The sequence below is a fragment of the Papio anubis genome, chromosome 17, assembly GCF_008728515.1.
Source record: "Papio anubis isolate 15944 chromosome 17, Panubis1.0, whole genome shotgun sequence".
NCBI lineage: Eukaryota > Metazoa > Chordata > Mammalia > Primates > Cercopithecidae > Papio > Papio anubis.
In genome coordinates, this window is record NC_044992.1 from 34244347 (window position 1) to 34261714 (window position 17368).

Here is a 17368-nt window from a genome sequence, read left to right on the forward strand (position 1 = left end):
TGTAGTCCCAGCTACTCGGGAGGCTGAGGCAGGAGAATGGTGCAAACCCATGAGGCGGAGCTTGTAGTGAGCTGAGATCCGGCCACTGCGCTCCACCCTGGGCGACAGAGCGAGACTCCGTCTCAAAAAAAAAAAAAAAAAATTTTAATCTACATGATGGTCCTTCTGTTTTTTGTCTCTCATTTTCATTTTTGAGTTATTTGAAAATCCATGCCCACTATCAAGTCAAACGTTTCTTCTATCAACAGTTGTTATCATTTCCGTATCCTCCATATCATGTCAGTCTTTTTTAGGTTGGGATTTTGATGAGCAGGCCTGTTCCCTCCTATGTCATATGCTACACCAGGTTCACTGTCTATATTTCAATAAGTGTGATAAAATAATCATCATTTTGTTGAATAAGTTGGTGTATTGCTGCTGTTGTTCCTCTGAAGACAGTTTTCTGCAGGCTACATTAACAGGCAGTGGAAATACATGCCAGGCTACATCCTAACGGTTGTGTCTTCCCATCAGAAAAAGATCCTTTTTCCCCTCCCTGTCAAATGAAGGCTTAGATTTTAGAGACAATTACAAATTACAGAAAATGAAAGAGAAGAACTGAAATCACAGCATCTGTGGTTTTTCTCTATCCTTAATAGTGAAGCAGCTTCTTAGACAATTTTATTGTAATATGTTGATAAAATGTTTATAGTCATCCCTTTGCAGTTTGTTTAGAAAGTAGTTTCTAAGCAGCAGTTCCTGCATCATCTATAAACTTTTAGCTAGAGAAACCACCTTTCTTTTTCTCAGGCTGCAAAAGCAGTCTACTCTTTTCTTTTAGTTTAACACCTGATCTTTATAGTGAGGGACTAAGTTACATGATCTTTCTTCCAAAAGAATATTTCTCAGATTTTTGTGTTCTATAGCTTTCTGATTAAATTGCCATAATAATAGAATTACTTATTACTCAGTCACAGGGAACTCAGTCACAGGGAACTGTGAGTATTTATTTCTAGGAGTTCAAGTATACACAATAATAAACTGTCCCTCATAAAGGGGCGTAAAGGGTAACTTCATAGCTATTGCTATGGTAGTGGATTTGGATACATCTGACTATGGAACCAGATCTCTGATCAGAAATAGTTTGAGTTGTATATACATTTAAAGCTAGGGAACTTAACATCACATTATATTGCCTTGTATTGACAATCATTTTTCCATTATCTTTGGATAAGTAAGACATGCTTTGACAGACTATTTGGCTGTCTCAAAGTCATTTCCTTATATTTTTTTCCCAAAGGAATTTCAGATCCTGTTTAATATTTGCTAGTTTTGCTAGGTACTGAAGGCAGAAAGGGGTTGTAGTGGTATCTTGTGAGGAAGGAAATCAGTGTTTCTTATCCATTTTCCATATACTGTCAATCTGTCCAAACAGACTTATTATATGGCAAACCGATAAAGAACTTCATTTTCCTCTCTATATACTTGCCTGCACAGCACCATGTGCCACTTTGGAGAGCTCTGTGGTGGAGTTTCAACTCTCTAGATAAGGTGGAATAGCTGAACCATTGTGCCTCCATAGATTTTCACAACCCTGAAAGTAACAGCAGTTGGGAGGATGAAAGAGGGCTATTTCCCACCCACCCCAAGAGTCCTAAAGTTCAAAGACACAGCTGGTGTTTCAATGGAGCCAGTGCATCTGGAGCAGCCCAGTTACTAGAGAGGTAACTATTGCGGGTACCCTTGTTGTTATTCTCGAAAGTATAGGTGGCCCTTGCCCTTCCCTGTGAATCATCTCCTCAAGTCCCTCTACCCTTTTGTTGGCCTGCTTTGAACTTCTTGTGTGTTAATCTCTTTTACAAAGTAAGACCTCTAAACATAGGATAGGAAGTGCTCCAGGTGTACTCTCACCCACGCTGTGTGAGGATTGTTGAACTATCTGGTTTCTGTATATTTCAGAAGTGCAGTGATATCTAAGTTCTTACTTTACTTGATTTCTTCTGTTTCTCTAATCACCTTCTAGATTATTTCTCTTCATGTGGATAATATTCAATGCTTTACTTTTCTTCATTATTCTACTTGATATCAAGTCATAGATAAGCCAAAGACATGTTCTCTTCTTTTTTTAAGGCTATCTTCTAGACGAGCATGCGGCCACATTCTAAGAGATTCTCTGGAATTTCTTCTAAAATTCACCATCAACGGATAGGGTTTCCTTTTGTAGTTTTACCTTTCAAAGCTTACCACTGACTCACATTCTTTCTTTCATTTTATTGCAACCAAGATTTCTAATTGTGTTCTAAAAATCAAACTGAACTCTTGTCTTTCCTCAGGAGAGAAGGGTATCCCCAGTAGAGAGGAGTCTAGGGAATGCTGGGAGCACTTCTCTGAAACAACCCAACCACATCCAATTCTGTTTCTTTTGGAGATGGAGTCTTGCTCTGTTGCCCAGGCTGGAGTGCAGTGGTGCGATCTCGGCTCACTGCAAGCTCTGCCTCCCGGGTTCACGCCATTCTCCTGCCTCAGCCTCCCGAGTAGCTGGGACTACAGGCACCCGCCACCACGGCCGGCTAATTTCTTTGTATTTTTAGTAGAGATGGGATTTCACTATGTTAGCCAGGATGGTCTCGATCTCCTGACCTCATGATTCACCAGCCTCAGCCTCCCAAAGCCCTGGTATTACAGGTGTGAGCCACCACGCCCGGCCCTCCAGTTGTGTTTCTATTTAGGGCACTGCCCAAGTAAAATGCACATGAGTTATGATCTGTTGTAGAAAGCATTACAATGAATCTCAAATATTAAATTAGTCAGTTTCTTGACCTACATTGTAATCAAAATAGTGCAGTTGACTCTTGAACAACACAGGGATTGGGGCACTGACTTCCTGCACGTCAAAAATCTGCATATAACATATGATACCCCCAAAACCTAACTATTAATAAGCTATTGTTAACTAGAATCCTTACTAATAACAGTAGACAAGCATATTTTGCATGTTTTGTGTATCATATACTATGTTACAATAACGTAAGTTAGAAAAAAGAAAATATTACTAAAAAAAATCATAAGGAAGAGAATTTCTTTTTTTGAGATGGGGTTTTGCTCTAGATGCCCAGGCTGGAGTGCAGTGGCGCCATATTGGCTCGCTGCAACCTCTGCCTGCTGCTTTCAAGTGATTCTCCTGCCTCAGCTTCCCAGGTAGCTGGGACTACAGGCATCTGCCACCATGCTGGCTAATTTTTGTATTTTTAGTAGAGATGGGGTTTCACCATTTTGTTTAGGCTGGTCTCGAAATCCTGACCTGAGGTGATCCACCCGCCTCGGCCTTCCAAAGTGCCAGGATTACAGGCATGAGCCACTGCGCCTGGCCCAAGGAAATGTATTTGCTATTCATTAAGTGAAAGTGGATCATCATAAAGGTCTTCCTTCTCCTTGTCTTCACCTTACTAGGTTAAGGAGGGAGACAAGGGGTTGTTCTTGCTGTTTCAGGGGTGTCAGAGGCAGAAGAAGATCCACGCAGTTCAAACCCGTGTTGTTTAAGGGTCAACTGGAATGTCAAGTGTACCTCCTCCTCAAGGTAGATAACCCAAAGAAGAGTCTTTTAACACGGGGGCCTATCCCCTACTACACAGGGTGGGTCACCAGCTGCTCCATAATAGCAACATTAACCAGCAAGTTAGGACAAGAGAATGAAACAACCATATCCAATTGAAGCTTCAAGGAAACACAAGGTACTAATGATTATTATATTCACATATGGATGAAAGAGCATGAATTACATCCATTGTTGCCAGAGTTTCTTATGAGAGCATTTTGTGCTAAGTTATATGCTGTTCTCTACATTAGGCCATGTATGGAGATAAAGAAGCCATATAACCCCTCCCTAGGTTTTGAAGACAGGTATTCCGCTTTGAGAGAGCTGTTGTAGTGATAATAGTTTTGGAATGAGTGTGTAACTGTCTTACATGTTGACTTTAGATTTATATGTCTTAGTTGTAGGGACTGCCATTTATTTCCCTTCCATATGTATTCCAGAGGTCAATGGGTACTTAATCAATAAGAAGTAAAAATTACCATTTTCCTAAGCTTTTCCAGCATTATTTGATGATAAGTTCATTTTTTGGTCATTAACTAGCTGGCTTCCTGTTATATCTCATGGTTAATATGAAGTATGTATTTGTGTGAAAAACATTTTGATAGTTCTTAAACAGATGCCGTTTAGTCTCTTGGGATTCACCCCCAAAAAGAGGTATTTTCTTAGCTCTCCCTACTTTATTTACTATTATTTTTGAAGTTTCCTACTCTGGTCCTGCTCTGTCCTGTCCTTAAGGTGATATTCTTTTACAAATTGTATGCATATCCCTTGGGGGAAAAATATACTTTCCTCCCTCCTCTGATCACTGCCCCATAATAGTTAGTCCATTCTTCCAGATCCACTGTCTTAGGGGCTGCTTGTTCTATTATGTGGTATAGATTTCTGTTTCATCTTGAGGGTCGTTTTTCTACCCCCATCCTTTAGCTACCAGCTGCAAAGACTCTTACATACACCTCCTAAATTGCTTCGAAAGGAATCTGGTTCTGCTGGCCCCAGTTCTGACCTTGACCCTCTCCCCAGTCCTGAGTGGTCCTGGAAACTCAGTGTCCCCAGCACCTAATTCATGCTGATCCTCTGACTTTCTTGCTTGGCCTCTGGAGAGACAGAGAGCACATTCTGAACACTCCTCCTTTTGTGTCGGCATCTCTGTGAGGTGCTTTGGAAGGACTCCAGCCAGGCATGGAAGGGCTCTTTGATAATATCTGACGGGTGGGTAAGAATTTCGGGCACCTGGCCAAGATACACATTGCCTGTAATCGTTAACTCAGCCTGTAAACAGTTCAAACGGCACTGAGAGGCCGTCAGTTATTACATTAGAAGAAGCCTTTCATCTCTCTTGCTCAGAAGCCAGGGCGTCCAGCATTGGCCCCCACCGTGGTGATTGGAGCCATGGTACTCTGTGCACAGCCACCAAAGCCCAAGACATGCAGGGACACACAATGGAACCTGCTCCGAATGACTGACTTTCAAACTTTCAGCATTGGAGCAATAACTAAATCATTAATTTCCTTTTGTTCTGCACCTGGCTGATGCTGGAAGGAAAAAAATGTGTTGGACGGTGGGGAATGGGGGTGGTGGTGGAGAGGTGGGACCCCTGACCAGGAATAAACAGTGGCGAAGGAATTTTCTGAATTGGAAATTTAATTTTTCAGCTCAATTTTCCAGCACACACTCATGTCTGAAAGCTCACCCCTCACCCTTTTTATTTGTCCCTCTGCTTTACGATCTTTCTAGGTTTGGTCCTTACTGTACTCCATATCTCCAGTTGGCTTCACAATTACTCAGTATTACTAAACCCTGGTGCAGGGCACAATGCTGGGCCCCGGAGAGGGCCTCAAGGGGAGCATAAGATAACAAACATTCCTGCCCTCAAGGTGCTTACTAACGGAGCCCTTCAGATACTCTAGATACATACTAGAGAACTCTACCTTGAGAGTATACAGTGAGTTTCTACAGAACTTTACAATGAGAAAGAACAGCAGCGTGGACAGAAGTGATCAGGGAAACTTCATTCCACAAAAAACAAAAAGTTTCAGTCCTTTGTTTAAAATTTGCTTCTTTTCTTTCATGTTTCTCACCCATTTTCTTTTGCCTTTTTCATTAAATTGCTACTTTTGCTAAGCAATATTGAGTATTCTAGGCACTTAGTAAATGGGATCATTAAACGTCTTTTAGAATTTAGCTGAGGAGCTAGAATTTGAGTGTTCTGGTATCAAAGGATGGTGCAGGAAAGCCAAGTGCAACTTATTGTAAGCATCTTAATTTCAGAAGACCCTTTCCTGGTTACTATTTCTAAAGATGTTCATATGGTTTTAAGGCTACTGTTGCTGAAACAGTGTAGATTAGGCCATAGGTTTTAAATAGCAGGTGAAATAAAATCCTACACTCACCAGTATTCAAGGTGAGCATCAAAGTTGCAGGTTTTACCCTTTACACCAGAATCTCAAGTGTAAAGCAGCTAGAGTTTTTTGCTCTACAAAACAATATCTTAACATTTGCCTCACTTTCTTCAACTAAAGAAAAATGATAGGGCCATGTGACATTCTTCTAGAAAATTAAAAAAAGAAAAAAAAAGGATCTGCCTTTTATAACTTGACTGGGGCCCTCATAACATATTAGTTAGAAAGCTCTGACCTCATGCCTTCTGTTTTCTTTGTTTTATATTCCGTTTTGCTCAGCTTTCGGGGGCACTGTTTTATTCCCTTTACATATGCTGGATTTGGGGTTTGTCTCGTTCCCACCATTCACATTTTCTTTGCTGATTCTGAATGTAGCTTTGGAGGAGCATGGATAAAATAAAAGAGTGCAGAGCTTGAGGATGAGGACATGCCGCCCTGCAGCCCGTTATGTGCTCTACTTCTGATTTACCAACTGCAGAGATGAGCAGTGTATCCTTTTTTTCATCTAAGACAAGTAATACTTTCTTCCATGGAAAAAGCAGTAGTTCAATCTTAAAAAGAAATTAGGTCCTTTAGAAGAATTGAAGCACTAAGGCAAACTAAATCAGATTTTGTTACCATTTTGTCCAGCATTGTTATTTGTTCATGGTAAACAGGAGAGTAGTAATTTGAAAGCATGTGTTAGATCATATTTATGTAGTAGAATTATAGACATACAGAATTTATAAGATACAAGAAAGCTTTGAAGCTTCTGCAGATGTTTCAGATCCACTGAATTCAATGCCCTGGTTAATATTGAGATCATATGTAAATTTAATATGATGGGGAAATAATGGAGGAAGCCTCTGTTCTTCTACCTGAACATAGAGCCTATCTTTTGGGAAATGACCAGTTTTGCATATTGGCCTCCCACTCTGGTGGCTTTCATTCTACATGTAGTAAGGAAACTGCCTAGAATTGTTTTGAACCCTGTTGATCAATAGTTAGCAAATTTTAGCATATACCAGAATCAGTTTCAGAAGGCTTGTCACTCAAACTCCAATTCCTATTTCAAACTGCCTTTAAGATTTAAATATTCATTCCTCATTTAGTATATCAAGACTGACTTAAATTTTCCCTACCCTAACTTCTTTTTCTAATTTCCCCATTTTGTTAATGCAACATCCCTTTTCCAATTCTCCAGGTTTAGAACTTTTAACTTCTCCATTTCCTTCATCCTTGTACTCCAATCTGTCAAGTACTTTTAACACTTCCTTCGTAATTTCTGTGATTCATTCCGTCTCCTTTTAACTATTACTACCAGAGTTCAAGCTCTCATCATGCCAGTACTAGATTACTGGAACTCTCTAACTGATTTTCCTACCACTAATTTTCTCTTCATTGCACTGGTTTACTCTGCTATTAAATTGTTCTTCTTACAGTACTGTTTTGATAATGAGATCCTCTTACGAATTTAGGATGATTCCTTTTTTGCGTATGAGAGCAAGCTTTAACTCTCATCTTGGCATGCAGTAGCCTTTGTAATTTGATCCTACCTCAGCTATCCAAACTATCTTTGCAGATCTATTTTTTCAGTCAGACAAGTCTTCCTGTACCTTGAAGACTTGAGAGAAACTGCTCAACAACCTTACTTTTTCTCTCACCTGGCTTCTGGTTTCTTCTCAAGTAAGCTCAGAAGTTTGAAAAATCCATTTGGGCCGGGCGCGGTGGCTCAAGCCTGTAATCCCAGCACTTTGGGAGGCCGAGACGGGCGGATCACAAGGTCAGGAGATCGAGACCACCCTGGCTAACATGGTGAAACCCCGTCTCTACTAAAAATACAAAAAACTAGCCGGGCGAGGTGGCGGGCGCCTGTAGTCTCAGCTACTCGGGAGGCTGAGGCAGGAGAATGGCGTAAACCCGGGACGCGGAGCTTGCAGTGAGCTGAGATCCGGCCACTGCACTCCAGCCTGGGTGACAGAGCGAGACTCCGTCTCAAAAAAAAAAAAAAAAAAGAAAAATCCATTTGACAGATGCCAATGGACTAGATCCTGTGGCTATTATTCTCCTGTCCAAATTCTGTCCTCTTTAAGGGTGAGCTTAAGATCCATCTCCTCGAGAAATCCTGTAGGTCCTACTGGCTTTACCACACAATGTGGCCTTTGATACAATGTCATTTTGTACCACCATTTACTTTGTGAATATGTTATCTTCCCAATGAGACTGTACCGCCTGAGTTGGACCTAACAGTTTTGGGAAGAAGATAGGTGCTCATCAAATACTTGCCAAGTAAGAGGCAATATTTCAGACCCATTCTGATGTACCTATGAGGGAAATCTCTGTGCATGCCCATCCAGCATTGCACTCAGTGGTCACATGAAGTGAGTCTCAGTTTCTTGACAGGGATCACTTGGGAGCCATTGATCTGCCCTGTCACAAAGGGTTTGGGGGAAACTATTGCGGCTGTCATTTTAGGGAGAAAGATGGCTCCAGAAACAGGTCCGATAATGCCCAGGCAAGGAATCAACTTAGTAACAGACGGCAACTCTAGTAGTTAGATATTTGGCTAGGAAAGGGGCTTAGCCTCTGAAGTAGTTCAGGTAGGTGTTGGCTTAGCAATTACATATGCTGCTACTTTCTGAGTTAAACCTGCCTAAAAACAAAAGTATGGCCTGATGACTGGGTGGTTACTTCTGTACCCTAAGAACTCATTTATAGGCATCTGCACAGAGGTACCCACCCGAACAAACATTAAGAAGAAGCAAAGGAAAGTGCCTGAAGCATAGTCACTGTGTCAACAGAAATATCAGATAAGGTGGTTTTATGGAGGGGGTGTGTGTGGTGCGGGGAAGAATTGATGCACCTGTGGTTGGTGATTCAGAAACTTGGTGCCACATTATATGGCACCATGAAGCCACCTTATGTCCCAGCCACCCCATGGTGGCTGATGTCATATAATTACCCATTTGCTAACTGGGCCAAGAGGAAATGTATTGGATGAAAGCCAGAGTAAGATAGTTATATCTTAGCTGAGCCATATTCAGAACTATTCAGAACTTTTTGGATCTCCTTTTGTTTCCAGTGAAGCCATTGTCACTGTCAATCTAATAGTAGTTGACTTTTATAGGTGTCTTGCACTTTTTTTGTTTTGTTTTGTTTTGTTTTAAGACGGAGTCTGTCTCTGTCGCTAGGCTGGAGTGCAGTGGCACAATCTTGGCTCACTGCAACCTCCGTCTCCCAGGTTCAAGCGATTCTCCTGATTCTCCTGCCTCAGCCTCTTGAGTACCTGGGATTACAGGCACCTGCCACCATGCCTGGCTAATTTTTGTATTTTTAGTAGAGACAGGGATTCACCGTGTTGGCCAGGCTGGTCTCGAGCATCCAACCTCAAGTGATCTGCCTGCCTCGGACTCCCAAAGTGCTGGGATTACAAGTGTGAGCCACCGCGCCCAGCCAGGTGTCATGCACTTTGGTGTACCCATTCCTAAGACAAATACATTCTCGTGTAAATGTATTCGAATGAGTTCCCATGGCTCACACAAGCTGCCAAATTATGATATCTCCTCAAGCAGGAACAGAGTCCAGACAATTCCTTTTGGCTGAACTAGGACTAAACTTAATCCCAGACTGACTCAGCTTCTCTGTTAACATTGTTTGAAATTCTGATATCCCTCCAGAGGTTGTTTCTAAAGAGTGCTTAGTGTGAAGTACGAATCACAAAGAAATGGACCAAAATGGACCTGGGAGACGAAATATTTTCAATATTAATTTAGCACACATTTATTGACTGCCTTTTACGTTAGAGCATTGTGCTATGCGGGATTATAAAGAAACCCCTGCCCTCAATTTAGTAAGTAAGAGTATAGGCCAGGCATGGTGGCTCACACCTGTAATCTCAGCACTTTGGGAGGCCAAGACAGGAAGATCACTTGAGGCCAGAAGTTTGAGACCAGTCTGGGCAACATAGCAAGACCCCATCTCTGTTTATTAAAAAAAGAAAAGAATATAAAGCAGAAGGTGAAAATTACCATATGTAGATACAAACAAGATGTTTGGGGCATTTCAGATGAAGAAGAAGAGATTCTTCATGGAAGAGGTAGCATATGAACTTGCCATTGAAGGATATATAGGATTTTAATAAGTCACAGAACAGAAATAATAGGCATTCCAAGAGAATGTGAGAGAATAGTGAGTAATCCAATTTATTTTGGACTAGTATGGTGCATTGAGGAGAGAGGTGGGGATGAAACTGAAAAGGTAGAGAAGGGAAGAAACACATACTTCTGAGTGATTACTATGTGCAGGAACTGCTGGTACTTTAAATATGTTACTTCATTTTATTTCTGCAATGATCTTCTTGCATGGTGTTTTTTGTTGTTTTTGTTTCGTTTCTTGTTTTTTTTAGGGACAAGGTCTTGCACAAGCTGGAGTGCAGTGGCACAGTCATAGCTTGCTGTAGCCTCGACCTCCTGAGCTCAAGCAATCCTGCAGCCTCAACTTCCTGAGTAGCTGGGATTACCGACATCTACTAGCGTGCACAGCTAATTTTTAAAACATTTTTTGTAGAGATGGGGTCTTGCTATGTTTCCCAGGCTAGTCTTGAACTTGTGGACTCAAGTAATTTGCCCATTTTGGCCTCTCAAAGTCAGGGGATTACAAGCATGAGCCACTGTGCCTAGCCTCCATTTGTAAAAGGAGACTTAGAGAGATTAGGTTACCCACAGCTTGGAAGTGATAGAGTTGAAATGCAAAACCGAGTTGAAATTTAAAACCAACTTGTCTGATTCCAAAACCAGTACTGAGCACCGAGGCCTTGATGTGACAGGCTATGGAGTTTGAATTTAATTCAGAAGACAGTGGACAGCCACTGATAGTATTTGAACAGGGCAATGATAGAATCAGTGCTGTGTCTAGGAACATTGTTCTTGAAATGACAGAGAGCTTTAGAATGGTGAGGGACTAAAGACTAGTTAGAAGTCTGTTGTAATGGTTCCAACTCCAGAGACATAGAAAAGGTAGATCTCCAAAGACAAGTGATGGCATAGTCTTTGCAATTACTAGGAGGAGGAATCATAATGACTGTGAGGTGCTCAGCCTGAGTCTCTAGGAAAATAGGTGGTGCCGTTACCTGAAATAGGTAAGTTAAGAGAGGTTATTGGCTTAGGATGGAGTGTAGGGAGAATGTGATATTTAGGTTTGGTATATTTAAGTTTGAGGTATCAGGAGGACTACAAAGAAATAATGTTTAACAAGCATTTTGAAGTACAGAAGATTTGACTTCAGATACCAATTTGGGAGTCATAATTAAAGATACTGGAGTGAATAAGAACTTCAGAAGAGAGATAATAGAGATCAGAGAATACATCTTTAGGAAACATATATATTTAAACAAGAAGGAGAGGAAGAAAAGTAAGAGGAAGAGGCAATAAGTGAGGACAATCAGAGAAGTGGAAGAACTAGAATAGCTTTATGTCATGAGCAACCTGTGAAGAGTCAAGAAGTGCAGATTCATTGGGTCAGAAGTAATTTAGGGCTCTTTGCCTTGCTATAGTATCAGTCCCTTTCTTAGGAAACAACTGACACCATTAAGTTCAAACACATTTATTTTTCTATGTCAACTCTGTTAGGGAGGAAATTCAGCAATCAAGAAAACTGTTTTCCTGTTAAAGATGTGTTTGGTGGTCATATTTTTCATTTAAGTAGTGAGAGTTCTCAATTTTACTACCAGCAAAAGAAAGCAACATTTTGAAGTATTTCACTATGTCATCGGAGATTTAGTTCCCAAGAAAGTTCTTCTTATGTCCGTGCTTCTGCCCTTTTACTCTGTGCTTCTTCCTGGGGTCTGTCAAGTCTCCCTTCATTAGATTTAGTACCTGAAATCAATGCCCAGAAGTCAGGTCACAAGCCCAATATGCATTGCATTGTCTCTTCAAGCCTCAGTTACCTAATTTGTGAAATGAGTGGTATTAATAAAGAGAGTAAAATTGCTAATGAAGGATTATAAAGCACTTTGCTAATATAAAATGCAACATCAAAGCTGAATAATAATCTTAATTTAGGGTGAAGGGTTCCATTAGCAGAGTAAAAATAAAAAGGACAAAGGGTAGTGTTGCTTTGTACCTTGATAACAGTGTACAAATCAAAAGTGCTGCTATTGATCCTCATTGCCCTGTGAACTCTCAACCCAGGAATTTGGCTCCCCTCCCTAACTCTCTAAGTACTTCCCTTACCCACTCAGTGTGGTGATGGTACCTCCCTGAATCTTCTGACAGATGTGAACAGGAAATTCTATTCAGCAGAGCCAACTTGATAACTGAGAAGATTCCTCTCTCATTTATCAGTACTTTGATTATCTTTTTGTGTCTCTTACTATTTGTGCTTAGCAAGAAAAATAAAGAGGTTTGAACAATTAAGAAGTAACAGGCCGGGCGCGGTGGCTCAAGCCTGTAATCCCAGCACTTTGGGAGGCCAAGACGGGCGGATCATGAGGTCAGGAGATCGAGACCATCCTGGCTAACATGGTGAAACCCCGTCTCTACTAAAAAATACAAAAAAAAAAAACAACTAGCTGGGCAAGGTGGCGGGCGCCTGTAGTCCCAGCTACTCGGGAGGCTGAGGCAGGAGAATGGCGTGAACCCGGGAGGCGGAGCTTGCAATGAGCTGAGATCCGGCCACTGCACTCCAGCCTGGGCGACAGAGCAAGACTCTGTCTCAAAAAAAAAAAAAAAAAAAAAAAAAGTAACAAAGAGCTCATAGTTCATAAAGAGCAAGTCAAAGGATGTCTGGAATATTTGAACATACAACTGCCTTTGGCATGAGGTGGCCTACATATGTTCTCAGAGGCAGGATAGGCTGGAGAGCTGATCAAGCTGCTGGGAAGCTGAAACAAAGGCGGGGTGGTGGAATCAAATGTCTCTTTAGCTGAAGTCTTTAAAACTTGGGCTTTAGCTGGGCACGGTAGCCCACACCTATAATCCCAGCACTTTGGGAGGTCAAGTCAGGTAGATCACTTGAGGTCAGGAGTTCAAGACCAGCCTGACCAACATGGTGAAACCTTGTCTCTACTAAAAGTACAAAAATTAGCCAGGCATGGTGGCACATGCCTGTAATCCCAGCTACTCAGGAGACTGAGGCAGGAGAATCACTTGAATGCGGGAGGCGGAGGTTGCAGTGAGCCGAGATCATGCCATTGCACTCCAGCCTGGGCAACAGAAAAAAAAAAAAAAAAAAAAAAAAACCTCCAAAAAACAAAAAAACTTGGGCTTCAGCTGGATGCAGTGGCTTATGCTTATAGTCCTAGCCCTTTGGGAGGCTGAGGCAGGAGGATCGCTTGAGACCAGGATTTTGAGACCAGCCTGGGCAACACAGGGAGACCCTGTCTCTACCAAAAATGGAAATCAAAAACATTAGCCAGGCTTGGTGGTATGCTCCTGTATTCCCAGCCACTTGGGGTACTGAGGTGTGATCCTTCCAGGTTTGGGCCCGGGAGGTCAAGGCAGCAGTGAGCCATGATTACAGCACCACACTCCAGCCTGGGTGATGGAGTGAGACTCTGTCTCAAAAACAAACAAATAAACAAACAAAAAAACTTGGGCTTCAGATACATCCACTTTTCAAGGAATAAAGGACAGAGAAAAAAATGTAATTCATCTCTCATCCCACCAAAGGTAAGAAAAACCCACTCAGAAAAAAATATGGAATATTATCAAGAGTGAACTGCTTCTAAGTTTTCCCAGAACTTTTCTGTGCAGATCTCTGGGCCAAGTCCTCATAAAATTTTGGTAGGGACTGAAGTTCACTGCAGACAGCTGACACTATGGCCTGAAGCCAGTGGGGAGCAAGAGTTTCTTTCTGTCAATACTGCAGGGATTTTTTTTTTTTTTAATTGTTTGTAATAGTCTCTAAATGGCTTCTCTCAAAAAATAACCTCTCAATAAATCTGGGAGAGAGACTGAAGGGCCCAAAATGACAAGAGAGTACTTCCAAAGCCATACAGCAAGAGCAAGTTAGTCCATTCATTCCACATTCCCCCAGTGTTTATGTGCTGTGCGCTGTGCATTCCCATGCCCTGTGTGTTGTCTAACGAATGGCCTTAAGACCCTGTGCATTCAGCATGTGTATACGCTGCTGTAGCCTACAGTCAGGTGTTACTCTCCTGAGAGCAAGACTCATTCCTTTGGGGTGGGAGACTGTTGCTTTCTTCCCCATTCAGGGTTATGCATAACTTAGCAATACATTGATACTGAGAGGAGACAATAAAAGAGTAATGGGATGGGTTATTAAACAGGAAGATTCTCCAGAAACAAGTGAGTTTTGTTCAGGGTTGTGGAAGAGAGCTAGGCATGATGGTGGAAAGGAAAGAAGAGAACTCCGCCTTGTGATGAGGTCAAGATACTCTAAAGCTGACTTTGAAACTGAAACTTACAGGGAGTATGCAGAAAGTTTCTGAAGAGAAAGCAGAAATCTGAAAATAATCATATCCTGATAAAATGACAAGGCAACCACCAAATTTATTTTACCTCTGTTTATTAAAACGGATGATTCAACATGCATTTTTCTTAACATCTACTGTGTGCATGGCATGATGTAAGTGATGAATAAGACCTAGTCCCTGACCTCAAGGAGCTCAGATTCTACTTTGCAGGAAGGAGGAAAGAACTAATGTTTCATTGCCCTAAGAATCAGGCATTCTGCTGGAGGAAATAGGTAAGAGGGTGGGTCACAATGGAGCACTGACCTACAGTAAGAGGTAAGTGTCATTTAAGAATTTTGAATAAGGCCGGGCGCGGTGGCTCAAGCCTGTAATCCCAGCACTTTGGGAGGCCGAGACGGGCGGATCACGAGGTCAGGAGATCGAGACCATCCTGGCTAACATGGTGAAACCCCGTCTCTATTAAGAAATACAAAAAACTAGCCGGGCGAGGTGGCGGGCGTCTGTAGTCCCAGCTACTCGGGAGGCTGAGGCCGGAGAATGACGGGAACCCGGGAGGCGGAGCTTGCAGTGAGCTGAGATCCGGCCACTGCACTCCAGCCCGGGCGACAGAGCGAGACTCAAAAAAAAAAAAAAAAAAGAATTTTGAATAGATGGCTTTAGGGGAATATATGAGGGAAAGTATTTAGTTCTGGGGACTGAGGGCTGGTCAAAGGATTAGAGAAGGGCCCAATTTGGACTGGCATGTGGAGTCAAGGGCAAAAAGAAGTAGAGAGCTATCGGATTGGAGTTCTCACAGTCTTTGGCTCACAGGGGATAGGAGAGGTGCCATTTTTTTTCTCTATAGAACCAAAGAAATAGGGAAACGTCCATGGGAAGAGAAAGGAAAAAGAATTTGTCAGAGAACCAAACTATCTTCCCATCATACGTTTTCTGTAAAAGACTTCTTAGGAGCTAAGACAGTGTTTTTCTGCTTTCATTCTCTTTAATGCCTAGAATTCTGCCATAAAAGGCTATTTATATATCTTACATTTTAGCTCCTAGGAGCGCAAGAGATGCTACTATTGGGAATTTCCAAAATATTCAGAGGATAGAAATACCAGCTGGCACCAATGCTGAGATATCCAGGCACCATCCATAGAGACCCAGTGAAATGCTAAGCCCCAAATGGCAATCCCTCCCAGACTCTCCCAGAGCCATCTCACTTTTTCTTTTATTCCCTGCCTGGAAGGCTACACTGTGGGTGGGAATAAAAATCCACTCTCCTGTTGCATCTAGGCAGCTGCCAGCAGTCTGTTTGCCTAGTTCTTTGCTGGCAAATCATTAAACAGTCCCCCCAAAGCAGGCCTCTTCCCTAGGGCCACCCCGTGGACAGAGATCCAGAGCTGTGGTCAAAGGGCTGTCAGCAGTCAGGCTGGAGCCCTTGGGCTATCTCCAACACAAGCCCTTCTTGGCTGTTGCCTCTTCTGAACAGAAACCTCCCTGGCCTAATGTCAACCCCCCAATGGCTTCTAAGGAGAGACTCTGGGCATCTGAGTTGGCTGGTGACTTGAATAATTTTGTCCTTTTCCTCCTGATGTAATTTCTGAGTGCAACTACCCCTGTGATCCCTTTATTGTTTCTTTATTGAACCCCAGGCCCATCCTCCACATTTTTCCCACTTTGCAATGTAAATACAATATTGTGTGTTACTGCCTAGGAACCGGGGACTGGGACCAGCCGAGCAAGCTTCATAGCTTCATTCCATCCCCACTTACATGGTGCCAACGCAAACCTGAGCATAGAAGATTTCATTGAGCCAGCCCATTTGGAGATAGTTTCTGCCCTCAAAGGGCTTCTAAGCCCCAGGGCAAGCCAGTTGTGGAAGACAGCAGTATGGAGCAGAGTTTGCAGGACACCTTGAAATCCCTACAGCCTCTGAGCAGGAGACTAAGCCTGAAAGACCTGGAATATGTGTGAAGTAACCATGTTAATGAAGCTCTTTCACACCCTTGCACTGAAATCACCAAATTTAGCAATGCTTGAGTAGCTCTGCCGGTAGTCCAGATGGGCCTCTGGCTTATTTAAACAAATAATCTGGTTTCCTTAAGTTTCATTTCTTTGGTGTTTTTCACAGGGACTGTCTGGCTTTAGTCTTTGGCCTTTTAAGCATTGAAATCTTAACCTAAATAATTACTCAAAAATAAACACTTATCTGCTTCTAGTAGGTTTTCAGATTCCTGCCATCTCTGGCCTGAGTTTGGCTGGAACAGGAACCGCAAAATCAAATCATAAAGCAAACTCTGTCAAGGCTGTTTGCAAGTAGCACATTGGGTTAGGTGTGAGAGTTCAGTTAACTACTTTGTTGTGGCAAGAGTTAAGACCAGGCCTCAGAAGGGCCCTGGACAAAGCCTCTATAGACCTTATCCTGGGCATGTGGGAATTAGATATTACCCCTAGCAATACTTGTCATCTGTGTCAAGACCTCAGCCTTTCAGCAGACGACTTCTTTGAATAAGACCTAGCTAAACAAGGGGCCTCAGTGGTACTCCCTATAAGATGGAGGTCAGTGAGGGTCACAAGATCTTTCCTGGGACAGTGATCAGAAGTCAGCTGACTTCCCAGGACCAATTAGTATGATTTTTGGATGGTTGAGCCCTGAGTTCCTCACCTGGTGGAGAAAAGGAGTCCAGAACACATGACTGGGTTATCTTTTAAGGTCTTGATCTTCATAGGCTTCAGAACTTGGTATTCTATTTCATGGCCTTGCTTCTAAAGATCCCTGATGTAACTAAAATGATATTTGATGGGCTCCCTCTTCTTTGCTTCTAACTTCATGAGTAGCTTCCTAGTACCTTTGTAGCTAGGGGTCATTCTGACTGAGTCAGGACCAACCCTGTTTCTGTGTGAGAATATAATGATATAAAAGTTCTACTTCTTGGGTGGCTGGGATTTTTCCTCCTTCTCTCTGTCTGATTAGTGCCAAATAAACTTTCTTCTCTGATA

At 42.2% G+C, this 17368-nt stretch overlaps 1 protein-coding gene and 1 long non-coding RNA gene across 3 annotated transcripts in view; one reads left to right on the forward strand and one right to left on the reverse strand.

The window, feature by feature from the left end:
- RNF43 (ring finger protein 43) overlaps positions 1-17368 on the forward strand; it is a 68604-nt gene that overhangs the window by 23935 nt on the left and 27301 nt on the right. The gene's annotated exons all lie outside the window — the stretch shown is intronic.
- Positions 11538-17368, reverse strand: part of LOC103878794 — a 54108-nt gene continuing 48277 nt past the window's right edge. The window contains exon 4 of one of the 2 annotated variants that reach the window (XR_004179407.1): positions 11538-11825. This is a non-coding gene — a long non-coding RNA (uncharacterized LOC103878794). Of the gene's footprint in view, positions 11897-17368 lie in introns of both variants that reach the window. The other variant, XR_004179408.1, reaches the window with a different exon arrangement.